Source organism: Heloderma suspectum, chromosome 10, assembly GCF_057233095.1.
Source record: "Heloderma suspectum isolate Gila_16-S chromosome 10, 16-S_ref, whole genome shotgun sequence".
NCBI lineage: Eukaryota > Metazoa > Chordata > Lepidosauria > Squamata > Helodermatidae > Heloderma > Heloderma suspectum.
In genome coordinates this window covers 43867775-43882972 of record NC_139467.1, presented here as the reverse complement: position 1 = coordinate 43882972, position 15198 = coordinate 43867775, and the positions used below count along the sequence as shown (strand labels likewise).

The 15198-nt window shown below is 51.1% G+C and overlaps 1 protein-coding gene across 3 annotated transcripts in view; it reads right to left on the bottom strand.

Moving 5' to 3' along the window:
* The window catches only part of HPCA (hippocalcin), a 39066-nt gene extending 24197 nt beyond the window's left edge, over positions 1–14869 (bottom strand). Inside the window, exons 1-2 of one of the 3 annotated variants that reach the window (XM_084816133.1) lie at positions 14699–14869; positions 3035–3070 (exon numbers count right to left, since the gene is read on the bottom strand). The gene's annotated coding sequence lies outside the window, so the exon portion shown is untranslated. Of the gene's footprint in view, positions 1–3034; positions 3071–13573; positions 13779–13960; positions 14380–14698 lie in introns of those variants that run through there. The other 2 variants (XM_084816132.1, XM_084816131.1) reach the window with 2 other exon arrangements.
* Positions 14870–15198: the final 329 nt, after the last annotated feature.

The window sequence follows — 15198 nt, the reverse complement described above, 5'->3', positions numbered from 1 at the left end:
CCTCTCCCAAAGCGTGGCTCCACCTCTTTCCCAGGAATAGAAGTACTAGACCACGGGACGGAGGAAGAGGAGCCAGCCCCAAGAGCTTTTAGCCATGGCAGCTCAGTGGAACCTCTGTGTTCAGAGGTGGGATAATTCTAAATACTAGCTGCTGGCGGTAACCAAGAGGGGGGAGCTGCTGCTGCTCCACTCCGCTTCTGGACTCCTGCAATCAATCTGTCCACTGGTGGAGACAGAGTGCTGGGCTAGATGAGACTTTGGGCAGATCCCACTTCAGGGCTTTTCTGATGTTGTCATAGAGCCCAACAAACCAAAATAGTTTTTTTGGCCCTACAAAGGGCTGGGGCCTAGAAACGTCAATGCGAGTACATTTGCTTCTGGTTCCTGGTGGATTGTACCCCAAAACTACAAGGCATTTTGCACATTGGGAGATGCTAAACCATATCCATATGGTGGTCTTTAAATGTTCATGTGCCATATCTGCCAGAAAAAGCTCGAAACCACCTGCACCACTCCCATGCTCAACATATATGCAAAGGAGAAATCCAACCCTGGAAATGCAGAGGATATTCAGAAACAGGGATGCGTTTGGGCAAAGCAGACATCTGACTGACGCAGCCAGAGATCGTACGGCAGGGGTGGACAACCTGCAGCCCTCCAGATGTCGTTGAACTGCAACTCCCATGATCCCTCACTACTGGCTATGCCAGCCGGGGCTGATGGGAGATGCAGTCTGATGACCCCAGCCTTATGGTGCAATGGAGGACTCCAGGGCTCCTAAACTTTTAACTGTAACACAGGAGAGCAGGGAATCCCCCGAGATGTAAGGGGGAGGAGCACAGGCCTTGCTGAAACCCCTCTTCTGTGGAATAACCGTGAAAGGTGCCAGAAAGAGGGTGCTCTTTCCTTTGCACCTGGCCACCCTGGGGGCCTTAGCTAGAAAAGGGCTCATGCTATCATCTCCTGGGAGGCTCCCACACCCCTGACCCACCCTGGAAGAACACTTGGGAGAATGGAGTGCTCATGTCAGAAGCCTTAGCAGAAGTGGGCCAGCTCCCTTTTGAGAAGTGGTTTATTTTCAGCAACATGAAGGTCAAGATCGCGGAGAGAGAGAGAGGCTTGCCAGACTAATTAATATTTTACTACCCCTTTCCAGCAGTGTATGCCTGGAATTACAATCCTAATTATCGGGACTTTTTTTAAAAAAACAGGAAGTATCATGTGATTCTGAATGGACCTGGCATTAAGTGTCAAACTGAGTGACTCTCCCCCTCGCCCCCGGCTCTGAAAGAGAAGCGAAGGGCACTCAGCTCTCTTCTTCCGCTAAACCTCGGATCTTTTTGCTCTAGAACCCAGTGCTGGCAGAGCAGCACTACCTAGCGGACAGACAACTCAGCAGCTGCACATGTGCTGCTTTGCAGGGAGCCCAGGGCGGGGCCTGCCCAAAGGCGGACCACCTGCCGCCCAGGTTTCACGGATGCCAGCTCGGCCATGATGCAAGATGCACTCGGCAGAAGGTTCCAGACCACACAACTGTCATCTGCGAGACTTTCTGGTCCGTAACAGAAGGGAATTGCCATTACCATAAGCTCAGGGATAACCGCAACTCAGCCGTCTTTCCTTATCCTCTCCAACCGCAGCTTTTAAAACAAAGGACTGGACGAGGGCAGTGCTGTGGGTGGAGGCTGTTCTTCCTGGCCAAGGAGACGGAGTTCAAACTGAACGGGGCTGAAGGAGCAAGCCTGAGGTATTTTGGGCCCAGCCCTGCCTTGGGAGGCCCCTGCAGTCGCAGTGGCCTGGAGCCACTTTCACCAGCTGGGTTGTTGCACCAGCTGCACCTCCTCCTGGAGAAAGAGGGCCTAGCCACAAACCTCCACTCTCTGGTCACACCTTGGAGTACTGCAGCATGTTATACTGTTCAGAATCCAGAGCTGGTTCAAAATTCTGAGGCTAGACTCTGACTGGGACTGGATGAAGGAAACTTATCTCACTTGGTCCTAATCACCCACACTGGCTCCTAGCTGGTTTCCAAGCACAATTCAAAGTGCTGCATTTAACCTTTAAACAGCTTGGAATCCAGGTACCTTATGGGTCACCTTTTCCAAATGAACCCGCTGGAACATTAAGACCATCCTTGGAGGCCTTTTCCAGGGTCCACCTGCCATCAGAGGTGAAGCAGGGGGTGATGGGAGACAGGGCCATTTTACTGGTGGCATCCTGATTCTGGAAAGCTCTCCTCAGGGAGGCATGCCTGCCACTAACTCAGATTGCTTTTCAGTTGCAGGTGAAGTCCTTTTTATTTACCCAGGGTTTTTAGATGGATCAGGTTTTACCTGCTTCAATGCTGGAATTTTATCTGCATATTTGTATTTTTGTTTTTAAGTGTTATCATGTAATTGTGATTCCTATCTTCTTTATGTAAGCCACTTTGGGAACCTTTTCACTGAAAACCTAGATAACAAAGGTATTAAATAAATACAATTATTACTCTCTCAATGTGTCCTTTTCACAACTTCCCCAAGTTGTATCCCTTGTGCTCCCATATTTGCATTAGACACAATTAGACATTAGAGGCTGGCATCACATTTCTAGGGACCCTGATGACCAAGGACACAGGATTTCTTCAGCATTGTTTTTGCAAATACCCTTTTAACGTTTTTCAGTGGTGTCTCTCCATAGAGGGTTTGTTTGTTTGTTTACATGGGGGAACATTTAAAAAAGATCCCTCCCCCAGCAGTCTGGTGGCACATTCCAGAATTCTGCCTCCCAAGTCAACCACTTCTTTCTGCCTAATGTGTAAATCAGTTCTCATTTCTGACAAAAAGGCAAGGATTTTAATCAGCTTCTGCTTTGCCCAAACTGTCCAAGGCAGGACTGGGGGGGAAAGTCTCCTCCTCCTTCCCATGTCTAGGTGTCAGCCCCTAGTTGTTAGGGGCCTGGTTGAACAAGCGTCCGGGATTCTCCTTGGGATTCAAGACCCGCTCCCCCTCAGCTATACAAGATATACCATATTTAGCTACATTCCAATACTCACCCACAGAAGAGAAGACACAGGAAGGAGGTCCCGGAACTGAAAAGGAAGAATTTCAGTGAGAGCTTAACAGCAATTGGCAGCAAATGGCCCACTCACTACAAGATCCCAGATCCTGTGCTTCCCACTCCTCGTCTCCTCAGCACCCTCCGTTTATTGTGAGAATGTGCCCCAGAGAAGAAAAGGACGTTTCCGGATATCCCAGACTCTGGCCTATGGAAATATTCCTCCCCAGGGCCAAGCGCGTGACAGCTGCCCTCTCACAGGAGGCGCTAGGGACCAGCGGCCCCTGGTAGGATCTGGGCCACCCCAACAGCCAGCACTCTTAACCTGCCCCTGCCCATCCTAGGGATGGTCTGGGCGTGGGGAGAGGAGAATGGGGCAGTTGTGTTTAAGAGGGGTGAGCAGAGGTGGCAGGATCTGGGCTGCCACCTCACTCCCTCTGCTCAAAATGGACCCGCTGGCTGAATGACCCACAGGTCTCGGTAGCCCCATTTGCAACAGCAGCCAGCTTGTGGAAGCGCTCAAGCAGGGGTAAAGACCACAGACCTCTTCTGAGGGACCTAGAACACCCTTCCCCAACCTGGTGTCCTCCAGATATTTTACACCAGAACTCCCATCAGCCACAGACAGCATTTATTTATTGCTACATTTATATCCTGCCCTCTTTCCTCTTGCAAGGAATCAAAGGTGGCTTACGCAGCCCTCTTCCTCCTCTCCATTTTATCCCCACAAAACCCCGAGAGGTATGTTAGGCTGAAAATCAGGGACCGGCCCAAAGTTAGCCAAGGAGCTTCAGGCCGGGTGGGACTAGAACCCAGTTTCCCCAAATCCCAGTCCAACAGTCTAACCACTTCTCTGCACTGGCTCTCGTGATCAATGGTCTGGGATAATGGGAGTTGTAGTCCAAAACCCTGGAGGCACTAGATTCTGGCGAGGCCCTTTCCTCCAAGCCGTAGACTGTAGAGGTGGCGTTATGTCGGTGCAACATTTAGTGTTCCCAGCAGGACTTCCTGACGCAATCCTTTGAGCACATCTACACAGGGAAATGTCATCCAAATGGCTTATTCACATCCTCTTCTTAATTTTCCAACAGTTACGGAGCACAGTCCAGCAGGAATCCAGGATCCTGATCATTAGATTATGTGAATCATCCATCTCATCAAGATCCTCCCATGCAAATGCATAGCAAAGTGCCTGCCCTTCCCTGCAGGGATGTGTTTCTAAGTCATCCCACCAGCACCAAAGGTTATTTCAGCATTAGCCCTTCGGGACGGCTATACAAGAACATTCCAGAGCCATTACACACAGCAGTGAACAAGGTGGCAGAACTTTGGTACCACATCAGAATTTTTGGCATAAGTGGGGAATCATATTTTTGAATACTCCCTCATGTCAAAAACAAAAACCCTCCTTTTATCACATCAAGGAGAGCAGGTTAGCAGAGCCTGCTCTTGGATGCGCCACTTGACTCCATGCCCAGGGAGGTGGGTTGTTGTTGTTTTTCCCTGGGGGAACATTAAAAAAAGGCTACCTCCACCAGCAGTCAGATGACACATCCAAGACTTTTGCCACATGGGCTTCATTCTTCAGAATGTGTAAATCAGCTCTCAGTTATCATAATGCGCAAGGATTTTCAGTGGTCTCAGCTCTGCTCAAATCCTCCAAGGCATGACTGGAAAAAAATCTCCTACTTCCAAATTCTAGGTGTCAGCACCACATTTCTAGGGGCCCGGCTGATCAAGCATCTCCAATTCTTCCAACCCTTATCGAAGGCTTTAAAAAACATTACAGGCACCTTAAAAAGGTAAAGGTAAAGGTGTCCCCAACCAGTCGTGTCCAACTCTAGGGTGTGGTGCTCATCTCCATTTCTAAGCTGAAGAGCCAGCGCTGTCCGAAGACACTTCCGTGGTCATGTGACCGGCATGACTGAACACCGAGGTGCACGGAACGCTGTTACCTTTCCCGCTGAAGCGGTACCTATTTATCTACTTGCAATTTCTTGCTTTCAAACTGCTAGGTTGGCAGAAGCTGGAACTGAAGACGGGAGCTCACTCCGTCACGCAGCACTCGGGTCTCGAACTGCTGTCCTGCCGACTTTCCGGTCTGCAGTTCAGTGTCTTAACCACTAAGCCACCGCGGCCCCTTAACAGGCACCTTACTTTCCCTTTTTCTAATAAGATTAACAATTATACATTGCCATCAATATGCACAAGGCTTTAAAGCATAACCAAAAACAACAACGCAGGTCCCTGCCTCCAGGAGCCTATAGGTTTCTTTGCCATCTGTTTTGAAACTGGGACACGGAGCTGCAGAATGTTACACTGAAAGTTCTTTTCTTGGGACAGTTTGTAGTTCACCAGGATAAGAATATCAATCATAGAATCATAGAATAGTAGGGTTGGAAGGGGCCTACAAGGCCATCGAGTCCAACCCCCTGCTCAATGCAGGAATCCAAGTCAGAGCATCCCTGACAGATGGTTGTCCAGCCTCGTCTTGAACACCTCCAGTGTGGGAGAGCCCACCATCTCCCTACGGAATTGGTCCCATTGTTGTATTGCTCTAACAGTCAGGACATTTTTCTTGATGTTCAGCCGGAATCTGGCTTCCTGTCACTTGAGCCCATGATTCCGTGTCCTGCACTCTGGGATGATCAAGAAGAGATCCTGGCCTTCTTCTCTGTGACAACCTTTCAAGTACTTGAAGAGCGCTATCATATCTCCCCTCAGTCTTCTCTTCTCAAGGCTAAACATGCCCAGTTCTTTCAGTCTCTCTTCAGAAGGCTTTGTTTCCAGTCCCCTGATCATCTTTGTTGCTCTCCTCTGAACCCTCTCCAGTCTGTCTGCATCCTTCTTAAAGTGTGGTGCCCAGAACTGGACACAGTACTCCAGATGAGGCCTAACCAGTGCTGAGTAGAGGGGAACTAGTACTTCCCGGGATTTGGAAGCGATGCTTCTATTGATGCAGCCCAAAATAGCATTGGCCTTTTTTGCAGCCACATCACATTGTTGGCTCATATTCAGCTTGTGATCTACAACAATTCCAAGATCCTTCTCGCTTGTAGTGTGGTTCAGCCACATATCCCCCATCCTGTAAATGTGCATTTGGTTTCTTTTTCCTAGGTGCAGAACTTGGCATTTATCCCTATTCAATGTCATTCTGTTGTTTTCTGCCCAGCGCTCCAGTCTATCAAGATCACTTTGCATTTTGTTTCTGTCTTCCAAAGTATTAGCTATCCCGCCCAATTTTTGTGTCATCTGCAAATTTGATCAGCATTCCCTGCACCTCCTCCTCCAAGTCATTAATAAAAATGTTGAAGAGCACTGGGCCCAGGACTGAGCCCTGTGGTACCCCACTCATTACTTCTCCCCAGTTTGAGAAGGTCCCATTGACAAGCACTCTTTGAGTCCGATTCTGTAGCCAACTGTGGATCCACCGGATCGTTGTTTCATCTAGCCCACTTTGAGCTAGTTTGCTCATCAGGAGATCATGGGGCACTTTGTCGAAAGCTTTGCTGAAGTCGAGGTATATGATGTCTACAGCATTCCCACAGTCCACAAGGGAGGTGACTTGATCAAAACATGAGATCAGATTTGTCTGGCAGGATTTGTTCTTGACAAATCCATGTTGGCTTCGAGTAATCATGGCATTGTTTTCAAGGTGCTTCCAGATGGATTGCTTTATCATCTGATCCCGAATTTTCCCAGGGATTGATGTCAGACTGACTGGTCTGTAGTTCCCAGGTTCCTCCTTTTTACCCTTTTTGAAGATAGGGACAACGTTAGCCCTCCTCCAGTCATCTGGCACTTCCCCCGTCCTCCATGATTGCTCAGAGATAATAGACAGTGGTTCTGAGAGTTCTTCTGCCAGTTCCTTTATTACTCTAGGATGCAGTTCATCTGGCCCTGGAGATTTGAACTCATTCAAAGTAATGAGGTGTTCCTTGACCATATGCCTATTGATCTCAAGCAGCAATCCTGCCCCTTCAGCCTGTACTTCATCTTTGCCAGGGGGGTCATAGACCCTCTTTTGGGAGAAGACTGAGCCAAAGTAGGAATTGAGCACCTCTGCCTTTTCTTTGTCATCTGTTATCATTTTGCCATCCTTATTTAATAGCTGAACCACCATTTATTTCCTCTGCCTTTTACTATGCTCATAGCTGAAGAAAGCCTTTTTGTTGCTTTTAGCATCCCTCGCTAACCTCAGCTCGTTCTCAGCTTTAGCCTTCCTGACACCATCCCTGCAATTCTGTGCTACCTGCCTATACTCTTCCTTTGTTACTTGGCCTTCTTTTCACTTCCTATATGTGTCCTTTTTTGTTTTCAGGTCATCCCGAAGCTTTTTGTGAAGCCACATTGGCTTCTTCTGTTGTCTTCCACCTTTTCTTCTTGTTGGAATTGTTTGTAATTGTGCCATGAGAATTTCCTTTTTTAAAAGCTCCCACCCATCTTGGACTCCTTTTCTCATTGGAGTTGCTTGCCATGGGACCTTACTGATCATTGTTCTGAATTTATTAAAATCAGCTTTCCTAAAATCCAGGGTACGTGTTTGACTACACTCAGCTTTTGCTTCTCTTAGAACCAAGAACTCAAGTACAACATGTTCACTTTCCCCCAGAGTTCCTGTAACTGCTACTTTATCCACTAAGTCATCTCTGTTGGTTAGGATCAAGTCAAGGATAGCCAATCCTCTAGTTCTTTCCTCTACTTTCTGTAGGAGGAAATTATCCGCCACACAAGTCAGGCATTTCCTGGAGGGGCCATGTTTTGCAGAATTTGTCTCCCAACAAATATCAGAGAAATTGAAGTCCCTCATTACTACTACATCATGCTTCCTTAAAACAGTGGCTATTTGCCTTTCAAAAGTTTCAAAAAAGGTAGTAGACTCCGACCACCAGGTTCCTTTTATTCTTTGCTCCATTTATTTTAACCCAGATGCTCTCGATGGGGCTAAAGATCAGAGACCTTTGGCCCCTGCTGCTGATTCCTCCTCTACCCATCTGCACCCAGCCCCTTTTGAGGAGGTGGTTGCTGTTCGCTAGGACATCCATTTTAGGCTGAATTCACACAACCAATTTATGAAACAGGCACAAAGTTGCTGTCTTACTATATCAGACCAAAGGGAACATTCTTTCTCTGACAGCGGGCAACAACGAAAAGCCTCCAGGACGTTTGGAGCAGGGCCCAAGACCTTAAGAGGAGCCCTGCTGGATCAGACCAAAGGTCCATCTGATCCAGCATCATGCTGCTCACAGGGCCCCGGCCAACCTGATGCCTCCAGGAAGCCCCGAGCAGGACACAAAGGAAACAGCTCTCTCTGGATTGTTGCACCACAGCAACTGGTGCAAGTCGGACTGCCTCTGAAGCTGCATACGGCCATCCTGACTGGTAGCCACAGAGGCATTAATTCACCTCCATGGGTTTGCCGAATCTCCTTTGAAAGGCACCAAAATCAGTGGCTATCACCACATGTCTTGTGGCAGTGTGTTCCATAAATCAATTACGCAGGGTGTGAACGAGTGCTTCCTCTTGCCTGATCCAAATTTTGCCTGTCAGTCAGTTTTACTGGATGACTTTGTTGGGTTCTAGTAATATGAGAGAGAGGAAAATGTCTCTCTGTCACTCTTAGCACCATTGTTTTGTACACCTCTATCATGTCCCCCACCCCTTAGTCAACCTTTTTTCTAAGCCCAGTCCCACACCATGTGGCCTTTCCTCCTAGGGGAGTTGCTCCAACTCCTTGACCCTTTCTGGCTGCCCTTTTGGGCACCTTTTCCCACACTACAGTACACTACTTTTTTGAGGTATGATGACCTGACCCATATAAAATATGCAAGGTGTGGGAGCATAAGACTCTTCTTTAAAGACATTATGACGTTGACAGTTCTGTTTTCAACCCTTTTCCTAATGAGCTCCAACATGGAACTTGCTTTTTTCACAGCTGCTGCACGCTGGGTCAACACCTTTATTGTGCAGGCAGGTGACAGGTTTCCCCTGTTGCTTCCAGCATCAGTGATATACTGTCTTTATACATGTTGTTGTTGTTGTTCAGTCGTTAGGTCATGTCTGACTCTTTGTGACCCCATGGACCATAGCACACCAGGCCTTCCTGTCCTCCGCTCTCTCCCGGAGTGTGCTCAAGTTCATATCCATTGCATCGGTGATGCTATCTAGCCATCTCATCCTCTGCCATCCCCTTCTCCTTTTGTCTTCAATCTTTCCCAGCATCAGGGTCTTTTCCAGGGAGTTTTCTCTTCGCGTTAGGTGGCCAAAATATTTGAGCTTCAGCTTCAGTATCTGTCCTTCCAATGAGCACTCAGGGTTGATTTCCATTAGGATTGACTGATCTGACCTCCTTGCAGTCCATGGGACTCGTAAGAGTCTTCTCCAGCACCGCAGTTCGAAAGCATCAATTCTTCGGCGCTCGGCCTTCCTTATAGTCCAGCTCTCGCAGCCATACATTGCTACTGGGAAAACCATAGCTTTGATTAGACGGACCTTTGTCGGCAAGGTGATGTCTCTGCTTCTTACTATGCTGTCTAGGTTTGCCATAGCTTTCCTCCCAAAGAGCAAGCGTCTTTTAATTTCATGGCTACAGTCACCGTCTGCGGTGATCTTGGAGCCCAAGAAAATAAAATCTGTCACTACTTCCATTTCTTCCCCTTACATATGCCAGGAAGTGATGGGGCCAGATGCCACAATCTTAGTTTTTTTAATGTTGAGTTTCAAACCAGCTTTTGCACTCTCCACTTCTACCCTCAACAAGAGGCTCTTTAGATCCTCTTTGCTTTCTGCCATTAGGGTGGTATCATCTGCGTATCTGAGGTTGTTGATAATTCTCCCAGCAAACTTAATTCCAACCTGTGATTCATCCAACCCGGCGATTCTCATGATGTACTCTGCATATAAGTTAAATAAGCAGGGCGACAACATACAGCCTTGTCGTACTCCTTTCCCAATTTTGAACCAATCGGTTGTTCCATGTCCGGTTCTTACTGTTGCTTCCTGACCCTTGTACAGGTTTCTCAGGAGACAGGTAAGGTGGTCTGGTACTCCCATCTCTTTAAGAATTTGCCACAGTTTGTTGTCCTCCACACAATCAAAGGCTTTAGCTTAGTCAATGAAGCAGAAATAGACATTTTTCTGGAATTCTCTTGCTTTCTCCAAGATCCAGCAAATGTTGGCGATTTGATCTCTAGTTCCTCTGCCTCTTCGAAACCTAGCTTGTACTTCCGGTAGTTCTCGGTTCGCATACTGCTGGAGCCTAGCTTGTAGGATTTTGAGTATAACCTTGCTGGCATGTGAAATGAGCACAATTGTACGGTAGTTTGAGCACTCTTTGGCATTGCCCTTCTTTGGAACTGGAATGTAAACTGACCTTTTCCAGTCTTGTGGCCACTGTTGAGTGTTCCAAATGTGTTGGCATATTGAGTGCAGTACTTTCACAGCATCATCTTTTAGGATCTTAAATAGCTCAGCTGGAATACTGTCATCTCCGCTAGCTTTGTTGTTAGTAATGCTTCCTAAGGCCCACTTGACTTCACTCTCGAGGATGTCCGGCTCAAGTTCAGTGACCGCGCTATCATGGCTATCAGGGACATTCAGATCTTTCCTGTATAGTTCTTCTGTGTATTCTTTCCACCTCTTCTTACTGTCATCTGCTTCTGTTAGCTCCCTGCCTTCTTTGTCCTTTATCATACCTGTCTTTGCACAAAACCTTCTCTTAAGAGCTCCGATTTTCTTGAAAAGATCTCTAGTCTTTCCCATTCTATCGTTTTCTTCGATTTCTTTGCATTGTTCATTTAAGAAGGCCTTCTTGTCTCTCCTTGCTATTCTCTGGAACTCTGCATTCAGTTGGATATACCTTCCCCTTTCTCCCTTGCTTTTCACTTCCCTTCTTTCCTCAGCTACTTGTAAAGCCTCCTCAGACAGCCACTTTGCTTTCTTGCATTTCTTTTTCTTTTGGACGGATTTAGTTGCTGCCTCCTGAACAATGTCACGGACCTCCGTCCATAGTTCCTCAGGCACTCTGTCTATCAGGTCTAATCCCTGAAATCTATTCCTCACCTCCACTGTATATTCATCAGGGATATGATTTAGGTCATACCTGAATGGTTTAGTGGTTTTCCCTACGTTCTTCAATTTCAGCCAAAATTTTGCGATAAGAAGCTCATGATCGGAGCCACAGTCAGCTCCAGGTCTTGTTTTTAATGACTGTATGGAGCTTCTCCATCTTTGGCTGAAAGGACATAATCAATCTGATTTCGATATTGACCATCTGGTGATGTCCATGTGTAGAGTCGCCTCTTGTGCTGTTGGAAAAGAGTGGTTGCTATGATCAGCGTGTTCTCTTGGCAAAACTCTATTAGCCTTTGTCCTGCTTCATTTTGTACACCAAGGCCATGCTTGCCTGTTATCCCGGTGATTTCTTGACTTCCTACTTTAGCATTCCAATCCCCTATGATGAAAAGGACATCTTTTTTTGGTGTTAGTTCTAGAAGGTCTTGTAGGTCTTCATAGAACTGATCAACCTCAGCTTCTTCGGCCTCAGTGGTTGGGGCATAGACTTGAATTACTGTGATGTTGAATGGCTTGCCTTGGATTTATACTGAGATCATGCTGTCGTTTTTGAGATTGTACCCCAGTACTGCTTTTCCCACCCTTTTGTTGACTATGAGTGCTACTCCATTTCTTCTAAGGGATTCTTGCCCACAGTAGTAGATATGATGGTCACCTGAATTAAATTCGCCCATGCTTGTCCATTTTAGTTCACTGATTCCCAAGATGTAGGCTCCATTAACTTATTATGGCAAATTGTCAATGCATGTGATGTAACAACCTGCTGAAGCTAAACAGACCAGAGTCTGGCCTCTTCCTGGATGGGAGACCACCTTGGAACCACATGTATAGCCGCTTCAGTTCCACAGTGGAATAAAGTTGAGATATCATAGAAAGCAATAATTAATCTACTCCTTTTTTAAAGCCATTGAAGCAAGAAGCCTTCACTAGATCTTGCAGTAATGAACCCCAGTAGTTAATTATATGGTGTCAACGTTTGGTAAGGCACATCACCAAAAGAGAACAGGGTAAAGACTGTAAGCGCCTTGGGGCAAAGATCTGGGATTTTGTTTTGCTTGTGGTGCAAAGCACCTTATATGGCAACATATAATGTAAAAAAAATTGCCATCAAGACCCCAGAAAACTTAGATGAATTTCCATCAGGGGCACAGCAAAGGGGCTTGGGTTAGAAACATTTGAAATTTCCTTCCAGTTTTATTGGGGGGAGGGGGCGTTCAAGAAGAAGTTGCACGGAGATCTAGCAAGATGCCCACATTCAGGAAAGAGGGTTGAATTTGGGGCTCCCTCCCCTCTTTTCCTGATTCTGTAGTTTTAAGAAGGGAGGGATATGTGAAATAAAGGCCTACGGGAACCCGTGGATGGAGGTCATGGAGCAGCGATGCCCCAAGGGCAGGTGCTGGCCACCTGCCTGGAACTGCCCACCCTGGCTTGCTCCACAGTGGTAGGCAGCTACGGGGCGGGGAGCGGGGAGAGCAGCCAGCCATCCTAGCTCCAGCTGTGTGTACAGAAATGTGGTCTGTGTGTGCAAATGCAGGGAGGCATCTTACTCCCTCCCCCTACCTTCTCTCCACCCGCCCCCCAGTCCCCAAGCATCTGCAGGTTGGAGAATCAGGTGGTGGCATCCTGCCTCTTCTGCATCCCCCAGCCTACCCCATTCCCAGGTTTGCGTGAGGATGGCCAGTGGGGATAGAGACCTCCCTCCCCAGTTCCAGCTCCCATGGGGTTGTTGTGCACCCTTAAGGCAAGGCTCTCACCCCATTTCTCCCCGCCCCCCCCGCGTGCAATGCCCAGATGCACTTCCTTCCCCACCCCCACATTAAACCGCGTGGGCAGGGGCGCAATGAATCTCCCTCCCCCCTTCTTTTTCCATATGCACTCCACAGGGAATGGAGACGCTCCTCTCCCCCTCCATTGCAGCCCCCCCAAGCCCCCAACTTTCCATCAACTGCACTCGATCAGCACGGATGCCAGCAATGATGGAGGAGCGGGCAAATCTCCCTCAATCCTTCTCTTCACAGGGAGGGGTCCTCGCCCCTTCCATGGGACGCGGGGCACCCCCGCCCTGCACACACACACTGCAGTTCCCATGTGGCGGAGAGCAACTCCACTCCCCCCCCCCAATGCAGTCGCAACGGATAAGAAACCAACTAATACCTGACAGGAAGAAAGGGGTGTCTGATAAGGGACCCCCCCGCTTCTCTTCCCCACAGGGCGCTGCGATCCGGGGGGGCTCCCCGCCCTCCGCACCCGCCTTGCAAAGGGGTTCTCCGCTCCTTGCAGGCTCCCGCCGCGAGCCGGAGAGAGTCCGCCTCGAGGGGAGGGGAGGGGAGGGGAGAAGGGGCCCGACGCGCCCGGCTTCTTTCGCGCGCGCCCCTCCGAACGGCAGCTGCCTCCCGCGGGTCCCTCTGCGCCAACTTCGCCGGCGGGCGAGCGGGCCGGGAGGCGCCGCGGCCCCGCCACCTACCTGGCCGAGGGGGCGCGGGAGGCTCACTGGCTCGGGCGAGGCTGCGCCGCTAAGCCCGCACCCGCCGCCGCCGCCGCCGCTCTCGCTCCTGCTGCGCCCGGCGCCGCTGCCGCATCCCCGCCAACTGCTCCATCCGAGCGACGCGGCGCTGCCCGCCCGCGAGGGCTTAGCGGGGGCCGCGGCGCTCGCGAGGACAGCGGCGGGAGGGGCGGGGGAGCCCCTCCGGCGCCACCCGGCGGGGACCCCCGCCCTGCTCGGCGCCTCCCGGGCTGCCCCGGGCCCCCGCCCGGGCTGGGAATGCCGCCGGCCCCCCGGCGCCCTCCCCGGCACACCCCCGTTTCGCGGGGCCGGGGTGGTACAGCCCGGCTGGGAGCAAGAGGCGCTCACCCTCCAGGACTTGCGCGGGGTTTTTCCCGCGGGGAGGGGGGGCTCCGGCGGACGGGGGGTTCTTCCGCGCAGCGCGGGGGGGCGAGAGAGAGCGAGCCGCTTTGCGAGTGTGGCGGGTCGTGGGCTCCTCGTAGGCAAGAAGAAGCGCGGGAGGACGCAGGGCTGGAGCGACGCCTTCACGGGTGCGCCGCAAGCCCACGGCGAAGGCTCCTCTTAATCAGCCCCCCAGGAAGGAGGGGGGCCTTTCTCGGGCTTTGAGCCCTGCCAGGTTCCTGGCGGGCGCGGCGCACAGGGGGCCTCAGTCCGCGGCACGCTCCCCTGGGGGAAGCCCCTCGGCGCGGTATCGGGTCGCCCTCCGAGACCTCTTGGCGCCAAGGAGACAAGGCCGGCGGCGCCCACGTCCTCCGCCCGCCGCAGGTGGCCAGGGCGGGGCGCGGCGGGGCGGCCCGCCGGGAACGCTGCGCCCTCCTTGAGCAGAAGAGGCGGCGCCGCGACGGGCAGGCCCTGCCCGGGCTGGGTGACGGGAGCGTCCAGCGGGGGCGCGGGGTGCCCGCGCGCTCCGGAGCTCGCTGACGCCTGGGGGCCTCGGGCTGCCTGGGCGGGCCGCTGCCCCCCGTCTCTCATAGCGCCTCGGCCTGCAGATGAACCTGGAAACACGCTTTTTCGAAAGGGGGCTCCCGCAGAGTAAACCGTCCTGGCCATGGGGGGGGCAGCCCGCAGGGCACTGCATCTGCTTGCCTGGGGCCCTGCCAGCGGCGGCAGCTGAAAGTGGGGGGTGAAACTCGCACGCCACTCCAGCTTGCTTATAGATCCGGACCGGCTCCAGCGGGTAGGGGGGTGGGGCAATTGCCCCGGGCCCCGCGGCCAGCAAAGGGCCCTCGTGGCAGGAGCACACGGCCACCCGTGCTCGGCACAGCGGAGCGCCCAGGGAGGGCAAGGCAGCAGGGGGAGGGTTCCGGCTTCCTACAGCAGGGGCAGGGAACCCTTTTTGCCCCGAGCGCCACTTCCCCTGGGGGGCCACCTTCCTGGGGCCGCATGCCAATGGTGGGTGGGGGCAGAGCCACATGCAGCCCCTCCTTCAGATACACATTCATACAAATGCAAATCCTGTTTCCCACACTACAGATCCCCCCCCCCCCCGCCACAGCAATTAGGTTTGAATCCCCTTCTCCCACCATTGGCTCCACCTTGAGGCTTTTTTCAAGTCTAACTGCTGTGTGGGGGGGGGAGGCCTGGGG